Below are 20,183 nucleotides of genomic sequence, written 5' to 3' on the forward strand. Positions count from 1 at the left end.
TATGATTACACATAGAATGAATAAACAACAATGTCATACTATATAGCATGGGAACAGTATTCAATATCCTGTGATAAACTATAATGGAAAAGATTATAAGGAAGAATATATTATATGTATAATTAGACCATTTTGCTAAATAACAGAAATTAACACATTAAAATTTACTATACTTCAATAAAATAACTTTAAAAAAAAAGAATAAAGAAGAAAAATATCTGTATCTGCCTGTCTTACTCATGCCATCTCAAAATAATCATCTACTAACTAGTATAACCTTTAAATTTCAAGGTTTTGAAGGCACATATGCTTTTGGAACCAAGACAATATACTAAAAATAGATTTACCGTGTCACACTAATTTTTTAATTAAAACATTCTATGAAATTGAAGTTGCTCAGTTGTGTCCGACTCATTGTGACCTCATGAACTATACAGTTCATGGAATTCTCCATGCCTGAATAGTGGAGTAGGTAGCCTTTCCCTTCTCCAGGGGATCTTCCCAACCCAAGAATCAAATCAGGGTCTCCTGCATTGCAGGCGGATTCTTTACGGCTGAGTTACCAGGGATTCTTATTTTTGTTATATCACCAATTCTAAGGTCAAAGGACAGTGTTGATACATTTTTCTCTATTAACAAATGAAAACAGATGACAGCAGGTCTGAAAATTTCCCTCTCCCTTTATTTCTTTCATCACTTTTAACTTTTCCATAGGTATCAGTATATCTATGATGACATTCAGCTTGCCTCCTGGAGGCAGGTATATTTCTAGTATCTGTCAAGTCATCCAGAAGGAATATCTGTAATGTCCCTTTTGTCTGAGAGTTTAGTCAGAAGGGTTGGAAGCATAGTCACTGACGATATTCAAAAAGAGCCATGGGTGATGTGACAAGCAGGAAGTTTAGAGGTGTTGATGTGTGCCAAATACTGTAGGCCCTCAAAAGTTTTTGGAATTCCTATTAAAAAGGAGGTGGAGAAAATGATTATTAAGCTGTTTTAAATGTAAGAATATTATTTAGTCTGTTCAACTTGAATCAGCTCTATCAAACATTAATTAAAAGCCTCATTTAAAATGATTGTTAAAAAATAAATAAATGTAAGAATATTATTAACAGAAAAGAATTTTTAAAACAGCAAACTTATCTGTATGAAGAACTGATTTTGTGTTGAATTGATCAAAATGAAAATGAGAAAACTAGTTAAATCCAACTAGTAGACCATTAGTATGTTCTAGATCAAAATATATTACTTGGACTAAGCTGGTGACACTAGAGATGGATTACTTCTCTCAAGCCCGGAACAGAAATTATATGATGGCAGAGTCTTCATTTATATTAACATTTCTGGAAAATATTATTATTTTTTTCTATTAAGATCACAGTTATCTATCATCCCAAAGCCTCAATCAAAGGACACCCGAATCTGTTGTGGGGGAGAAAGGAGTCGAAGAAGAAGGCATAAAGGACTGGTGAGAAGAGACAAGTGGGATAAAAATGATGGACCACTGAAATTGATTTGGTTCCCTCCAGACTCAGGAAACCACTTGCTTCTAGCATGATGGATGTGTTTGACGGGGTATGCCTTCAAGCATTTAGAAATCAATGAACTAGTGAATAGGTGGGAAAGTTCTGGTTCCATTAGGTTTAATTCACTTTGAAGCAGGGAGTCAGTTACCTTCTGGAGAGGGCAAGAATCATTAGACCCTCCAGGAAGAATAGTTAAAAGTTTGGCATTGGATTTGAAGCCCAGTGCTGAGTTTAGCACAGGGCTTTTTGTGCATTGATGGAATGGTAGTGAAAGTTGCTTAGTCATGTCCTACTCTTTGAAATCCTATGAACTATATAGTCCATGGAATTCTCTGGGCCAGAATACTGGAGTGGGTAGCCAGCCCTTCTCCAGAAGATCTTCCTGACCCAGGAATCGAATTAGGGTCTCCTGCATTGCAGGTGGATCCTTTACCAACTGAGTTATCAGTTCAGTTCAGTTCACTCACTCAGTCATGTCAGACTTTTTGTGACCCCCATGAATCACAGCATGCCAGGCCTCCCTGTCCATCACCAACTCCCAGAGTTCACTCAGACGTCCATCGAGTCAGTGATGCCATCCAGCCATCTCATCCTCTGTCATTCCCTTCTCCTCCTGCCCCCAGTCCTTCCCAGCATCAGGGTCTTTTCCAATGAATCAACTCTTCTCATGAGGTGGCCAAATTATTGGAGTTTCAGCCTCAGCTGAATGAACACCATTGAAGACCCAGGACTGATCTCCTTTAGGATGGACTGGTTGGACCTTTGCAGTCCAAGGGACTCGCAAGAGTCTTCTCCAACACCACAGTTCAAAAGCATCAATTCTTTGGCACTCAGCTTTCTTCACAGTCCAACTCTCACATCCAAACATGACCACTGGAAAAACCATAGCCTTGACTAGATGGACCTTTGTTGGCAAAGTAATATCTCTGCTTTTTATATGCTATTTAGGTTGATCATAACTCCTTCCAAGGAAAGGAAGGAAATTTAATTTCATGGCTACAATCACCATCTGCAGTGATTTTGGAGCCCAAGAAAATAAAGTCTGACACTGTTTCCACTGTTTCCCCATCTATTTCCTATGAAGTGATGGGGCCAGATGTCATAATCTTCATGTTCTGAATGTTGAGCTTTAAGCCAACTTTTTCACTCTCCTCTTTCACTTTCATCAAGAGGCTTTTTAGTTCCTCTTCACTTTCTGCCATAAGGGTGGTGTCATCTGCATATCTGAGGTTATTGATATTTCTTCAGGCAGTCTTGATTCCAGCTTGTGCTTCTTCCAGCCCAGCGTTTCTCATGATGTACTCTGCGTATAAGTTAAATAAGCAGGGTGACAATATACAGCCTTGACATACTCCTTTTCCTATTTGGAACCAGTCTGTTGTTCCATGTCCAGTTCTAACTATTGCTTCCTGACTTGCATATAGGTTTCTCAAGAGGCAGTTCAGGTGGTCTGGTATTCCCAGATAACTGAGTTATCAGGGAAGCCTTTTTTCATTGATGGAATGGGAGTACATACTAGCAACTATAGGGAAAAACTAGCCAGAAGGTAAAGCTACCATGTCATGTGTTACCCCAAAACACTAAAAATTAAGTAACACTATAAAATTCATTTTATTAATAATCTCAAATGATATTTTGATGTTAAGAATATCATTTACAGTTTACTTAGCTTTCAAAAACTAATATTCAATTTATTAAATTTACAAATCCCAGAACTAGTTCTTCCTTAAGCTTTCAAGTTCTCCATAATAAAATTATATTTCTAAGTCTAATAAAATTTTACCACCTATTTTAATGGGTCTTTAAACAGTGTTTAGTTCCATTTACAAACCTAGTTAATTAAATACCTTCAAAATTTTAAACAGCATTCATAACTTTAATATATTCAATTTCTTTTTAAGTATTCCAATTGTCTAATTAACAAATAAAACCTTTCTGAATACTTAAATAACATAAATTTAGTATGGTAAACTAAGCTATAAATTCTCTTAAATGTTATAGTAATGAATATAAAATTAGAAAAATCTATATTAATTTATAAATTACACTTATTAAGATTGGAATTATAAGATCAATCAGTTTGATAAAATGTCAGATTTCAACATAGATCACACATCCTTAAGTAGAAAATATACATGATTTCTAAACTTAACACAAACAATACTAATATTATAGATTTTTTAAATGCATTTCTACACTAAATTCTATGTCTTCCAGAAGTTAATAATACTGACTCATTAAAAAAAGTAAGATCCTGAGAACTGTTGGCCTTCTCAAGCAAATTTTGGGGGCTTTCTGAGATTTTTATTGTTCAGAGATTCAGTCTGTACTATAATTTTTAATTATGAACATAAACACAATTTTTCTCATGACTATCGTGCTGAGTGTGGTACATTCATCATATCATGGACTAAAATATAGGAAGAAATAGGTGGTTATATCCTCATATTTGAGTCATCATTACTTCTCAAATCAAATTAGGGTATGTAAATCCAACCCTATTTCTTTTAATACTTAATTGTATTTAAATAATCTGTTTATACTTCCTTTATTGTTTTGTCATTTTGCCTTTAATGGTCTTATGAATGTTAAGATTATATGCAATTGAATTCTGTATGCTTTCCAACAGAGAAGGCAATGGCACCCCACTCCAGTACTCTTGTCTGGAAAATCCCATGGACGGAGGAGCCTGGTAGGCTCCAGTCCATGGGGTCGCTAAGAGTCGGGTACGACTGAGCGACTTCACTTTCACTTTTCACTTTCATGCATTGGAGAAGAAAATGGCAACCCACTCCAGTGTTCTTGCCTGGAGAATCCCAGGGACAGAGGAGCCTGGTGAGCTGCTGTCTATGGGGTTGCACAGAGTCAGACATGACTGAAGCGACTTGGCAGCAGCAGCAGCATGCTTTCCAAATCTTTGTCTAGCTTGGGGTTACAATTCCTAAGGTCATCCTTCTGAGAAAAAACACACCTGTTTAGAATCTATGCTACTTAATAGGCAACACTTAGCTATCCAAACCCTGTTTGCTACTAAGGGATGCTACTCTATCAGCAGGCTTTCTGCGGTACTACCATAAAGACCAGGTGATTAAAGCTATGCACTGCAGATTTCCAAATTTCCAGTACCTGTTCCTGTCCTGGTCAGAAAAGAAATTGGCAAAACTCTTTACTCAGAAATATATCACTCAATGTTCAAACTGTCTAGGCCTTACTATTGAGAACTCAGATACTTACTCAGTTCTTACTATTGAGAACTCAGATGGTAAAGAATCTGCCTGCAATGCATGAGACCTGGGTTCAATCACTGGGCCATATAGATTCCCTGGAGAAGGGAATGCCAACCCACTCCAGTATTCTTGCCTGGAGAATTCCATGGACAGAGGAGCCTTGGTGGGCTACAGTCCATGGGCTTGCAAAGAATCCGACATGACTAAGTGACTATCACTTCAGTTCACTTTTTTTAGAAAGTAGTGCTGTCAGAAGAGCCAATAGTTTTGAGATAAACATTTCTAGTTAGGAGAAAGTATTAGCCAAGGCCATATGGAATCAGCATTCCTAGGTTCAAATCCTGAAGCTGACATGTATCAGTTCTATAATGGAAGATGTTCTATAATGAACTAGTGCGTCTGTGGCATATTCACTAGCTCATTCTACTTCAGTTTCACATCTTTAAAAGACAATGTAATAGTATCTCCTGAATAAAATATGATGAGGATAATTTAGATGACTACAAGTTAGAATTAACCTGGAATGATGTTTTAAAACAGTCACAGGCTTTCAGACCCCATTCCACAACAACTAGATCGGTACCTCTAAAGGTCGGGGTCTAGATAATGATAAAAAAGAAGTAAAAATAGTGACTGGTAAATACTTACAAAATTGTTTTTTATTACTTGTGTATTCCTTGTTCTTGTTCAGTTGCTCAGGGATGTCCTACTCTTTGTGAACCCAGGAACTGCCACATATCAGGCTTTCTTGTGCACCGTCTCCTGGAGTTTGCTTCAACTCATGTTGATTGAGTCGATGATACCATCCAACCATCTCATCCTCTGTCCCCCCTTTCTCCTCCTGCCCTCAATCTTTCCAAGCCTCAGGGTCTTTTGCAATGAGTCAGCTCTTCTCATCAGGTGGCCAAAGTATTGGGGCTGGAGCCACTATTTTCACTCTCCTCTTTCACCTTCATCAAGAGGCTCTTTAGTTCCTGTTCATTTTTTACCATTAGGAAGATATCATCTGCATATTTGAGGTTATTGATATTTCTCTCAGCAATCTTGATTTCAGCTTGTGCTTCATCCAACCCAGCATTTAGCATGATTCACTTTGCATACAAATTAAATAAGCAGGGTAACAATATACAGCCATGATGTACTCCTTTCCCAATTTTGAACCAGTCTGATGTTCCAAGTCTTGTTCTAACTGTTGCTTTTTGACCTGCATATAGGTTGCTCAGGAGGCAGGTAAGGTGGTCTGGTATTCCCATCTCTTTAAGAATTTTCCACAGTTTGCTGTGATCTGCACAGTCAAAGGCTTTAATATACTCAATGAAACAGAATTAGATGTTTGATCCAGTGGATGCTGGCAATTTGATCTCTGGTTCTTTTGCTTTTTCTAAATCCAACTTGTACATCAAGAAGTCCTCAATTCATGTCTATTGAAGCCTACCTTGAAGAATTTTGAGCATTACCTTGCTAGCATGTGAGATGAGTACAACTGTGTGGTAGTTTTTAACATTCTTTCGCATTTCCCTTCTTTGAGATTGGAATGAAAACTGACCCTTTCCAGTCCTGTGTCCACTGCTGAGTTTTCCAAACTTGATGGCATATAGAGTTCAGAACTTTAACAGCTTCACCTTTTAGGATTTAAAATAGCTCAGCTGGAATTCTATCACCTCCACTAGCTTTGTTCATAGTCATGTGTCCTAAGGCCCACTTGACGTCACACTCCAGGATGCCTGGCTCTAGGTGGGTGAATCGTGGTTATTTGGGTCATGAAGATCTTTTTTGTATAGTTATTCTGTGTATTCTTGCCATCTTTTCTTAATATCTTCTGTTTCTGTTAGGTCCATACCATTTATGTCCTTTATTGTGTCCATCTTTGCATGAAATATTGCCTTAGTATCTCTAATTTTCTTGAGCAGATCTCTAATCTTTCTCATTGTATGGTTTTCCTCTATTTCTTTGCATTGATCACTTAGGAAGGCTTTCTTATCTCTTCTTGCTATTCTTTGAAATTCTGCATTAAGATGGATGTATCTTTCCTTTTCTCCTTTGCCTTTCACTTCTCTCCTCAGCTATTTGTAAGGCCTCCTCAGACAATCCTTTTGCCTTTTTGCATGTCTTATTCTGAAAATGGTTTTGATCACTGCCTCCTGTACAATGTTACCAACCTCGGACCATCATTCTTTAGGCAGTCTATCTACCAAATCTAATCCCTTTAATTTTTGCCACTTCCATTTATGATCTAAGGGATTTGATCTAGTCATACTTGAATTGCTTAGTGGTTTTCCCTACTTTCTTCAATTTAAGTTAAATTTTGCAATAAGTTCATGATCTGCCACAGTCAGTTCTCCGTCTTGTTTTATCTGATTGTATAGAGTGTCTCCATCTTTGACTGCAAATAATATAACCAACTGATTTTGATATTGACCATCTAGTGATGTCCATGTGTAGAGTCATCTCTTGTATTGTTAGAAGAGGGTTTCTGAACAGAGTTTCTAAACTAGTTAAATTCTGAGAACCTTGGATTAAGAAATTTAAGAGGAAACTCTGCCTTCCAGTGCTAAAATACTGTCCCATTTCCCCCTGCCTTCATCCCCATAGAGACATTTAGCACTTCCTTCCAGGTCATTACCACTTTTCAGTGTGAGGGAGAGGCTTCTGTCTGGGCTGTGAGGTGCCACCTGTTAATCAGATTATGATACTATGTTGCACTCATATGGATCTGCCATCCCCTTATCTTCCTCAATGGATAAATAACACTAACTTTTATTCATTAAAACAAGTTTCTTTCACTAGTCTACAAATTTTAGTACCTTAATAGAAAATCACTATGTGCTAAATTGTTGCAGTAATCCACACCTTTGGGTGGTCCTAACCCACATTTATTCTTGGTCTGGCCACTTGTCTGGCTTTTGATCCATAAAGCTGTAGCAAACTGAGGGAAACAAAGACTTATAGTACTTAATTTTGAGATTTGCTCTCTCCCTGAAACCCTGTGATCATAAGCATAGGAACAAGCCCGGATTAACTTGCAGAAGTATAAGAGCATGTATCCCTGTTAGCCATCAGATGGAGAGAGACCATTGACTCTCAGTTGTCTGTAAACACATGAATGAGAGCTGCAGGATGAGCTAGCTAAATCTAGTTAAACTTGCAAGTTCACAGAATCATGATTAAAATTAATAGTTGCAATTTTTAAGTCACTAACTTTGGAGTTATTTTGTTATATAGTTAGTGATAGCAGATTCAAAATGATGTGCTGCATTGTTCTTATTACCTGCGATGTAGATATTACCTGCTGATTGGGTATTTCTCCTTAACTTAGCTGTGCAAAGTAAGATGTTCCCCTTCTACTTCCTTCTGTCCCATCCCAAGTAGGTAAAGAGCAGCTGAGATTCTCTCCTAGTCACTAAAAGTTAGAAAGTAAAACCATAGTATCCTTAGCAACATCTTATCCCTAGACCAAGAATCCCATATTAGAGATCCACTGCCTTTTGGATTAAGCAGCACATGAATATGAGATTTTTTCCCTTTTGAGCTTTGGACTCAAACTACTTATTGGCCCTACCATCTTATACATGAATTGGCAAACTTTGTCTATAAAGGGATAGATAATAAATAGTTTAGAACTTTTGGATCTATGCAGTCTCTGTCATAGCTATTCAGCTCTACCATTATAGCACAAATGCCTCCATAGACAATATGCAATAATAGAGCATGGCTATGTTCCAATATAATTTTGCTTCCCAAAACATGTAGTGGGCCACATTTACTCCATAAGCCAAAATCTTCCAAACTTGATCTATACTTTGAATATTTCCATATCTGCCTAATAGCCTTTTTTTTTTATTTTAACAAACATTACTCCCAGAGTGAGGTGCACATACCTCTGTGTGTGTGGGGGTGGGGGTGGGGGGGCGGGAAGAAGAGGCTAGTGTGTGGGTCTTAGGCTTTTGACATAAGGTACTTGCTACTCAGTTCTAGCATAGGTAGGTCTAATAGTATTTGATTGATATTCTCCTAAAGCTGTTCTAGCAACTCTATTCTAGTACCCATAATAAAGATTTCCATGTTCATTTACAGAGTAGAGCATCATAATTCCTCAGGCTATTTGAGAATATACTATTTCCTCAGTGTTTTCACTCTGCTCAAGGGCCAGGAACTAATCAATCCCAGATAAACTTCTTTCCCTACATTTTGCTAATGAAGTTTCTCAATAATGTGCACTATAAGGCTTGAAAGCCTACCTACATTTTTTTTTTCTGATCATTTAATTCCTGTAACATGGCTCTTTGTTGTTTAATCCCAATTATCTTCCTCTTCCTTTATTAGACTCTGCCTGTGAATGTTTTGCATGTATATTTAGCAGAAGTGTCCAGCCCAGGCTACATTGCTTATCCTGTTATTTATCCCAGAATATAAATGAATGTTGCAAAGTAAGTGGGACTGAAACTTGTCTGTGTCCTTCCTTCCATTCCATCTATTTCTTATTAGACTTCCTTTCTTTTAAAACAAACAGTTAAACTTTCCTTAGAAATTCCACAGGAGTGCAATTATACACAACATTTGTCCTAGCTCACAAGGGTAAGGGCAATATTCTCTCCATCAGGAAAGGATAGTTCCAGTCTTCTGAAGAAAGAACCTTCTTGAATGTTTTACCATCCCAATATCTCCAACACTATCTATTGCCTGATAAAGGCATTATGTACTAAGATTGCTGGTTTTGGATTTAATTCTATGCTCTGTATCTTTTCTACTAAGTTTGTGTGACATAGTAGAACAGCATTGGCTCATTTTCATTCAAGCCTGATCAATCTCCCTGTGGGACAGGATTACAGTGTACATGTAAAACTTGGTTCTTGTGCCCTGCATCATCTTGAGAGTATACAAGGGCATAGGAATAGAGTCATCCCCCATAAATTCCACTTCTAACTTGTAGCTGAAAATGCACATAACTGATGATGAATGCATGATACAGAACCTTTGCTTTATCCGTTAGGAAAATTTTAATTTTTAGTGACTTTGGATATTTGTCCTAGATATGTTTATAGTCTAGACTTCTTCCCTGGTTTTTTTTTTTTTTTTTTTTTTTTTTTTTTTTTTTTTTTTTTTTTGCCTTCTGCCTTCTTTCGACTTTACAGCTCAATCTGCTAGCGTTCTGCATGTTTCTATCAGGCTTTCTACGTGACCATATCTTGAAACTCTGCCCCAGGTGTACTTTTGAAGATGTTGGTAGGAATAAACTTTTCCAATCCTTATAGTCTTCCAAGACATAGCATTTAAGTTCTTTTAGGTACTTCAGATTAGGATGCTGTAAAAATGACATTAGTATTGATAATCATCTTATGTTATAGAAACATATATTCCTATATCCAGTTTTATCTCTAGTTCTTCATAGTAAACAAAATAAAGGTGAAATGAATAGCAAACACTGTATCCTAAAATGTTTTTATAATTATAATTTATTTTCTATTTTTTCTTCTGATTATTTCTCAGAGAAAATCAGTAGGAATTTCCAGAGCTTAATAAAATAGATTTCTATTGATTGCAGATCTTTTTCTTATGTGTGTAAGTTCAAAGAGACTATGCTTTAATGAAATGCTAAACTCTTGACCTAATTGCTTTTGATATTTCTAAAGTAAATGTTGAACTGTCTAAGATTCTTTGAGTTATCAATCTGAATCAGACCTTGTGATACGGCCACCACTGTAGGGTATGTTTGCACCAAATGAACTGAGCTGTCATATCTACAGCTGAATAAGACTTCAAGAAAATTCATCCAATTACTTTTATTAATGCCTTAACTATTTTTTTCCTTGCTCAGTGATCCATATCTACCAAGTGTAAATTGCCCAGGAGTACTTGAGTAAAGACTATCTGACTAAATATTCAAATATTTTTGCTCTCAGATAAAATATCTTCAAAATAAGTAGAGAAAAACAAGATAAAAGCAAAACAAAACTTAAACAAGACTTTTCTCTTATTGTAGCAGTGTTAATTGAAATATAATAAAATGCCAGTAATAAGTATCTGAATTTGTATTGGCCTTCCACACTACCATATATGTGTTACGACCAAGACAAATATAAAATAATACATTACCCCAAGATAATTAAATAATTTCCAGCATCTGATTATATATATACTGTGTTTTATAAAGGTTTCTTTGGCCTGACCTGCTTTCCCCCTTTTCTACTGTTCAAACAAAGAATAATACTATTTAGGTTTAAGAAAAGATTTGTTTTTCTGTGAGACATTACACTTCTATATTTTTACACTGTTCATGAGTGAAAGAAATTTTTGTGGTGACATGAAAAAAATGCATTCAGAATTAACTTGTCTTATAAAGTTTCAACCATTCTCATTCCCACAATATAAATGTTTTTTCCTGTTGAATAACTAACATGAATTACTTATATGCTTTTTTCAGAAATGTGATCACAAGGGTTACAAAAATCTTGAGTACAGCAAGCACACTGGTACTCCATCCTATAACACTCCTGGAAATGATGACATTTCATCAATTAATTAAAAATTTTAAATATTTTTGGAACAAATTTTTTTAAAACTTGGAAAACCATTTAAAATATGAGCAAATATCTTAAATGACAAAGCATACCCCTTGGACTTAATAGATGTCTGCAGGATATTAAAACCAAAATCAGCAGAATATATATTTTTTTCAAATCTATAGGACATTCTCTAGGATAAAGCACATGCTAGGCCACAAAGCCAGCATCAACAAATTTAAAAAATTAGAAACTCTATCAAACATTTTTTGAGACAACTGTATGAAACCAGACATTAACTACAGAAAGAAATGGGAAAATAACAAACAGGTAGAGAATAAACAACATGCTACTAAAAAACCAGTGGGCCAAGGCAGAAATCAAAGAGGAAATCAGAAAACACCTCAAGACAAATGAAAATCAACATACAATACTCCAAAAATCTAAGATACAGCAAAAGTAGTTCTAGGAGAGAAATTTACAGTGACACTGGCCTTCCTCAAGAAGCAAGAAAAACTTAAGTAAACAATCTAACATACTACCTAAGAGAAGTAGAAAAAAGACCAAAGTGCAAAGTCAACAGAAGACAGGAAATAATTAAGATCAGAGAAGAAATAAATAAAAGAGAGATCGATAAAAACAATAGAAAAGATCAATTAAACCAAGAGCTAGTTTTCAAAATAGGTAAAATTCATCTTACCCAGTCCCAGCAAGAAAGGAAGATCCAGAAAGCAAAGGAAGAGGTGAAAGAAGGGAAATAACAACTGATACCACATAGATATTAAAAAAATCATAAGAGAATACTACAATCAGCTATGTCAACAAATCAGATAGCTTGGGAGAAATAAATTCCTAAAAATATATAACCTGCTGAGATGAATCAAGAAGGAACACAATTTTAAAAGACTAATCACTCATAGTAAAATTGAATTTGAAATAAATAAAGAAGAAAATTCTCACTCAGCAAACAAAAAATTAATTCTTAGCAGCTTCACACAGGAATTCTACCAAACATATAAAGAAGAGCTAATGTATATCCTTCTCAAGCTATTCCAAAAAACTTGAGGATGAAATGCTCCTAAAATCATTCTCAAGGCCATTACCCTGATACTCAGACCAGATAAAGATACTACAAAAAAATAAAATTATAGACCTATACATTTGAAAGTGAAAGTGAAGTTGCTCAGTCGTGTCCAACTCTTTGCGACCCCATGGACTGTAGCCTACCAGGCTTCTCTGTCCATGGGGTTTTCCAGGCAAGAATACTGGAGAGGGATGCCATTTCCTCCTCCAGGGGAATCTTCCCGACCCAGGGATCAAACCCAGGTCTCCCGCATTGTAGACAGATGCTTTACTGTCTGAGCCACCAGGGAAATCTATATATTTGAATATATATGCAAAAATCTTCAGCAAAGTATTAGGAAACTGAATACAACAATACATATAAAGGACCATACACCATAAGGTCATAAGAATGCTTCAACACTCACAAATCAATCAATGTGGTACACCACATTAACAAAATGGAAGATAAAAATCAGGTGATCATCTCAATAGACACACAAAAATTGACAAAATTCAACACTCTCATGATAAAAACTCTCAATAAAGAGGGTATAGAGGGAACATATTTCAATATAAAGGGTCATTTATGAGAGATTCACAGCTAACATTGTACTCAAAAAGCTGATAACCTTTCCTTTAAAATTAGGAAGAAGACAAGCATGCTTACTCTTGCCAGTTCTATTTAATGTAGTAATGAAAGTCCTAGCCACAGCAATCAGAAAAGAAAAAAAATAAAAGGCAACCAAATTGGAAGGCAAAAAGTAAAACTGGATACTTTACATAGAAAATCCTGGGGATGGTATGAGGAGGGAGGAGGGAACAGGATGGGGAACACATGTATACCTGTGGCAGATTCATTTTGATATTTGGCAAAACCAATACAATATTGTAAAGTTTAAAAATAAAATAAAATTAAAATTAATAAATAAATACCAAAAAAAAAAAAAAAGAAAATCCTAAATTCTCTACTTAAAAACTATGAGAACTAATAACAGTTCAGTAAAGTTGCAGGATACAAAATTAATTGAGAAACCTATTGATTTTCAGTACACAAATAATGAACTATCACAAACAGAAAGTTTAAAAATCCCATTTAAAATCACATCTAAAGAATAAAATACCTAAGAAGAAATTTAACCAAGGAGATGAAAAACCTATACTCTGAAAATAGGAAAAATTTCTTAATCTGATCAACAGTGATAAGGGCCATTTTAATATTTTATATAGTTAAGATAATATAAGTAAACAAGGTTTTAGTTCAATTTTTTCAGCAAAAATTACATTTATGTATCATTTAATATTTTATAATATCAGTTCTTATGGAATAGTTCATGTACTATGATTTTCTTGAACATTTCCTGCTTTCAGATAGAATGTAAGTTTAGAAAAGGAAATGATAGCCATATCATGGAGAGTTTGGATTTAGAAATGGCCTCAATTCCAAGACATTGGTTTAAAATTATGGTCCTTGTGTACATATAGTTCTACTATTATATTCTTGTTTATTTTGTGTTGTCTAAAATGATTTTACCCTTGAAATATACTAATGGAGTCTGGATAATCTGGGGGTGATCATATTTTTAACCAAACAGAAACAGAATTTAGGTGTGATGCTTTTATCAGCATTCATAGTCATGTCGGTTTTTGATGGTAGTTTAATTTTGACTAGTTATTAAGGACATGCTGCTGCTAAGTCACTTCAGTCGTATCGGACTCCTTGCGATCCCATAGACGGCAGCCCACCAGGCTCTCCGTCCCTGGGATTCTCCAGGCAAGAACACTGGAGTGGGTTGCCATTTCCTTCTCCAATGCATGAAAGTGAAAAGTGAAAGTGAAGTCGCTCAGTCGTGTCCAACTCCTAGCGACCCCATGGACTGCAGCCTACCAGGTCCCTCCGTCCATGGGATTTTCCAGGCAAAAGTACTGGAGTGGGTTGCCATTGCCTTCTCCGACTAAGGACATAGTAAAGACTATTTCCTCAAACAAATATCTGAGGAAAAAATTATGTAATTGTGAGTGATCAAAGTAACAAGGCGTATCTTATTTCATTGCAAATGTCTCAAGAATCTTTCTTTTTTATTATTTAATTTCAGGAACTGGTCAACTTCCTAAAAATTTCATTCACTGACAAACTGAGATTTTTTCCCATAATTTCCCTAATGTTTTTCTAAAATTAAACAAATACACATCACTTTAAGAATTTTACTGTTAGTATTTTGGAAATTTAAAATGTTTTCTCTTGTAGTCACTCCATCAATTCTCCCCTCTATATTCTACTTTTTTTTTTTTTTTTTCCCTATATGTGGGGAATGAGAAAGAAAAAAAAAAGTTAACATTAAAAATATACCTTATCTGGTAAATTTTTCCATGGTGGCTGGCATAGATTAAGATTTATACTACTTTGAATCTTTTAAGAAGTAGATACCAAGATAGGCTTAGGTGTGCAAGGTAAGTATTAGAGACAATAGGGTGGAATCCAGGTCAGATTTTAAGAGCCATTAAATTATGATTCAGGTTTGACTCTATATGAAAGAGAAGAAAGGAGGAGGAAATGAAGAAAGGAGGAGGTGCTAATACTTAGCCTGCAGTGCAGGTATTTGCTCTATGAGCAAAATCATTAGAGGGTCTTCAAATCAAAGCTGCCCATCAGCAAAGTTCCATATCCTAGGAATGGGCCTGCCTTAGCATCTCTTCTGTGCTCAATCATTGGCTAAGAGTTGGCCACAGGAAGTATGGCTTTTGTGTAAACACAGATTAAAGTGCATTAGCTAGGGTCATCAGTCAGTTGCACATCCTGAACATAAAAACATGATACATGCATTTTTATAACTTTCATAAGATACTAGCAGTACAAGTTCAGCAAATTTATTGTGTGAAGAGGACTGGGGCACTTGTGAATTGCCAATAGACATGGGAGAGAGATAGTAGTGAAAGGGAGGCAGCATTAGAAAAGAGTGTCTAAATGTTTTATTTCCTTATCTTCTCCTATTTATATACTTACTTTAATATAGCAGTTTTCTTGAGGTGCCAGTAGCAACAGGCATAAGTTAACATTTTCAGAGCCTCCCTTACAGGAACACAGGGAGAAAAATGAATACCTCCACATTACAGCTGTAAGGAAGCTCTAATGCCCTTTTACTTTTACTAGCTCTAATATCTCTTCCAGACAGGGACCTCAAAATTCACTGTACTAGGTTTCATATAATGTGCAAATTCTTCTTATTTTTATCAGTAAATTTTAACAAATTCTTGTAGGACATAATTATTTTTACCTCTCATTTCCAGAAAACTACTAAGCAAAATGTATTCTAATATTTGCTAAATGAATAAAAATGAGGATTTAAAAAAATTCTTGGCATAAAAATTTATACCTGAGAACTTCTAGTAACAGTGATAGTTTGACTCCTCCCACATATAAGCTTTAAAAAGATAAAATCAAGGAGTCAAAAGAAAAATAGTTATCGGAGAGCTTATTCTTTAAAGTACTGCAACTCAAGGGAGGAGAATTATAAGTTTGTGGTTCTCTGGCCTGAGTGCTCTCCCCATCCCCCAAGGCTGTTAAAAACATAAGCAGAGAAAACTTCATTTTTATCAACTGAAGATACCAGTAAACAGAAGTTAGTGCCAAATGAATAACAGAAATGAAAGGACAAATTGTGGCAGGTAGAAAATGGCAAAAACAGTAAGATCCAAAACTGATGTGTAAGTTTGACCATATTCCTGGCTGTTATCTGAACTTCAGAATCATGGGAACGATAGCAGGAGGGACAGGAAATTTTAGCCAAGAGGAAATGAGGACTGTGCTTTTTAAATATACAGTTGCATGGGGTAAAATCTGGGTTTTGTTGCTTCATCTTATATTTCAAGTGAGTGCAGTTCCCAATTGTGCAACAGCCAGGCAATTGTCAGTAGAAACCTTACTGGTTGGAGATGACAGAAGACAGATCCTGAGGGTGGTAGATCAGCTGAGAATTGAAAGTAACTTCCCAAAGAGCAAGGAAACCACAGAGAACACAAAACAGAGCCTAGAACCACAACCATGCATATCTAATGTCCAGTTTTTTTCAGTAAAAAAAAAAAAAAAGCTTGTATTTTTCTCCTGTTTAAAGGGTCTTTCACAGAGCAAAACCTTTTTTGATTTTGACAAAGCCCAAATTATCAAATTTTTCTTTTATTAATTATGTTTTTGGTTTGTATCTAAGAATTCTTAGCTTAGTCCTAGATAAGGGAAATTTTCTCCTATAATTTTTATCAAAGTTTGAGTTTTACATTTTATTTAATTACCTGATTGTCTTCATCTGTTTGAGCTGCTGTATCAGAAATGCCATAAAGTGGGTGGTTTATAAACAACAGAAATTATTTCTCACAGTCCTGGACTCTGGAAATCCAAGATCAGGAACCAGCAATGTCTAGTTCTGGTGAAGGCTCTTCTGGGTTACAGACTACTCATTTTCCCTTATATCCTCACATGGCAGAGAGCAGAGGGCCAAAAATTTTCTCATGACTCTTATTAAGGCACTAATCACATTCATTAGAGATCTGAGCTGTGACCTCATCTAATCCAACTGTCTCCCAAACGTGCTACTTCCTAATACTATCACATTCAGGGGTAGGATTTTAAAACATAAATTCTGGAGGGACAAAAGCATTCAGTTCATAACAGTGATTTATTTTTATATATGTGTGAGACTTCAGTTTAGGTTTATTGTTTTGAAGATGTCTAGTTTCTCCAGCAACATTTGTTAAAATGTTGTCTTCCCTCCCTTGAGTTAATTTTGCATATTTATCAAGTCAATTTTAAGTGGAAAGTGATGTCAACAAGATGGTAGGATAGGAAGACCCAGACCTCACTTCTCCACACTGAATTAATAATATATGATCCCAAAAGCAGTTATAAGAATTATAGAAAACTTTAAGAAATAACAATGCACCAGCCAAGCTCAAAGCCAAGAACATCCACAATTAATTGGATAAATAAAGGTGATCCATTTCACCCATGTCAGTCCTTCCTCCACATTGGCACAGCTCAAAGCAATCAGGAGAAAGTATCCAGCGTGTAGCTTCTCCCTTGGAAAACATTGTATAGAATATATATCGCACATTCCAGCTTATCTGGGAGGTCGCCAGAAGGACTGGGTTCTGTCTTTCCCAACTCAGAGCACTGACAAGGAATTGGCACATTTTAAATGCCTGGAGGATGCTGAGAACAAAAAATGTACCTGGGTGACTTTTTGCAGCCCAGCCCAGAGACCTTGCTAGTTAGAGCAAGAGATGCCAAGCATGTGCAGGTGGGGAAAAAAAAAAAAAAAAAACTGGCAAATTTCTCTAATTGGGAAACTACAAACAAGCCCAGAAAAGATACATCTGAATAAAATGGCTGAGAAACTATCAGAATCTCAAGATGAGATGGTTGGTAAAGTTCTTTCTTTATATGAAGACAGCCTGTAAAGCTTGGAGGAGGTGTTTTGTTTTTTGTTTTTTTTTCCAAATGCACAAATCACCACAAATATAACAAGGCACAGAAGAAAACAGGAAATCATAGCCCACGCAAAACAACAATCTGTAAAAACTATACCTAAAGAAATTTAGCATCTATGAGTTATGTGATAAAGAATTCAAAAATATTCATGTTGAAGATTCTCAGTGTGTCACTCAGTTCAGTTCAGTTGCTCAGTCGTGTCTGACTCTTTGCAACCCCACAGACTGCAGTACGCCAGGCTTCCCTGTACATCACCAACTCCCGGAGCTTACTCAAACTTATGTCCATTGAGTTAGTGATGCCATCCAACCACTCATCCTCTGTCGGCCCCTTCTCTTTCCACCTTCAGTCTTTCTCAACATCAGTGTCTTTTCAAATGAGTCAGCTCTTCGCATCAGGTGGCCAAAGTACTGGAGTTTCAGATTCAACATCAGTCCTTCCAATGAATATTCAGGACTGATCTCCTTTAGGAGGGCCTGGTTGGATCTCCTTGCTGTCCAAGGGACTCTCAAGAGTCTCCTCCAACACCACAGTTCAGAAGCATCGATTCTTTGGCACTCAGCTTTCTTTACATTTCAACTCTCACATCCATACATGACTACTGGAAAAACCATAGCTTGACTGGACAGACATGTGTTGGCAAAGTAATCTCTCTGCTTTTTAATATGTTGTCTAGATTGGTCATAACTTCTTCCAAGAAGCAAGTGTCTTTTAATTTCATGGCTGCAGTCACCACCTGCAGTGAATTTGGATCCCCCAAAACTAGTTTGTCACTGTTTTCATTGTTTCACCATCTATTTGCCATGAAGTGATGGGACCAGATGCCATGATCATTAGTTTTCTGAATGTTGAGTTGTAAGCCAACTTTTTCACTCTCTTCTTTCACCTTTATCAAGAGGCTACAGAACATAAATAAAATCTGAATAAAATCTAAAAATTTCAGATAAAATCTGAAAAATTAGGCATGAACATAATGAAAACATCCACAAAGAAACTGAAACTATAAAAAGAACCGAGAGAGAATTCTGGAGCTGAAAAAATACAATAACAGAATTGAAAATTCACTGGAGTTTTGCCACAGCAGACATAATCAAGCAGAAGGAAAATAAAAGTGATCTCAAAGATAGGTAATTTGAAATTATAGAATTGGAAGGTGAAAAAGAATAAAAGTGAAGAAACCCAAAAGGACTTGTAGAACCTTATTATAAGGATTAATATAAACATTATGGAAATTCAAGATGGAAAAAAGGGAGAAAAAGAGACTAAAAGAAAATTTGAAGAAATATTGGTTCAAGATATCCCAAAACTCAGAAAGGAAGTAGACATACATATTCAAGAACATTAAAGGATCCCAGCCAGTATAAACTTAAAGAAGCCCACATTGAGACACATTGTAACCAAACTGTCAAAAAATCAAAAGCAAAGAGAAAATCTTGAAAGCAGAAAGAAAAACTTGTCACATAGAAGGGAATTCTCGTAAGATTATCTGCAAATTTCTTATCAAAAATAATACAAAGCAGAGAGTGAGATTATATATTAAAAGTGCTTTTAACTTTTAAATTATATACCTCAATTAAAAGTCTTGTTGCAGCTTCTCCTTTATCTTTGGGTGTGGGGTATCTTTTTTGGTGGGTTCTAACTGTGATTTCAGTGCTCTCACAGAGGAGATGAGCATACATCCTTCTACTATGCCATGTTGAACCTATCTTCTGTAAAATGGAATATTACTCAGCTATAAAAGGAACAGAATAGTGACATTTGCAGGAATGTGGATGGACCTAGAGGTTCTTATACTGAATGAAGTAAGTCAGAGAAAGACAAACATATATTGTTTATATGTCAAATCTTAAGAAAGGGTACAGATTAACTTATTTATAAAACAGAGGTAGAATGAGAGATGTTGAAAACAAACTTATGATTACCAGTGGGTGATGGACAGAGAGGGATAAATTAGGAGTCTGGGATTGACATAGACACATTACCATGTATAAAATAGATAACTAATAAGAAGCTGCTGTAGAGCACAAGGAACTCTACTCAGTACTTTGTAATGGCCTACAGGGAAGAAGAATTTAAATAAGAGTCAATATATGTGTAACTGATTCACTTTTCTCAACAATACAATATCAGTCACCAAAACAGGCCGATAACTAGCATGATATTCAATGGTGAAATCCTGAAAACTTTCTTTCTGAGACCAGGAACAAGGAAAGAATGACCACTCTCATTCAGTTCAATTTAGTCACTCAGTCGTGTCCGACTCTTTGCGACCCCATGAATCACTGCACCCCAGGCCTCCCTGTCCATCACCAACTCCTGGAGTTCACCCAGACTCATGTCCATCGAGTAAGTGATGCCATCCAGCCATCTCATCCTCTGATGTCCC

The sequence above is a fragment of the Bubalus bubalis genome, chromosome 1 (assembly GCF_019923935.1).
Source record: "Bubalus bubalis isolate 160015118507 breed Murrah chromosome 1, NDDB_SH_1, whole genome shotgun sequence".
NCBI lineage: Eukaryota > Metazoa > Chordata > Mammalia > Artiodactyla > Bovidae > Bubalus > Bubalus bubalis.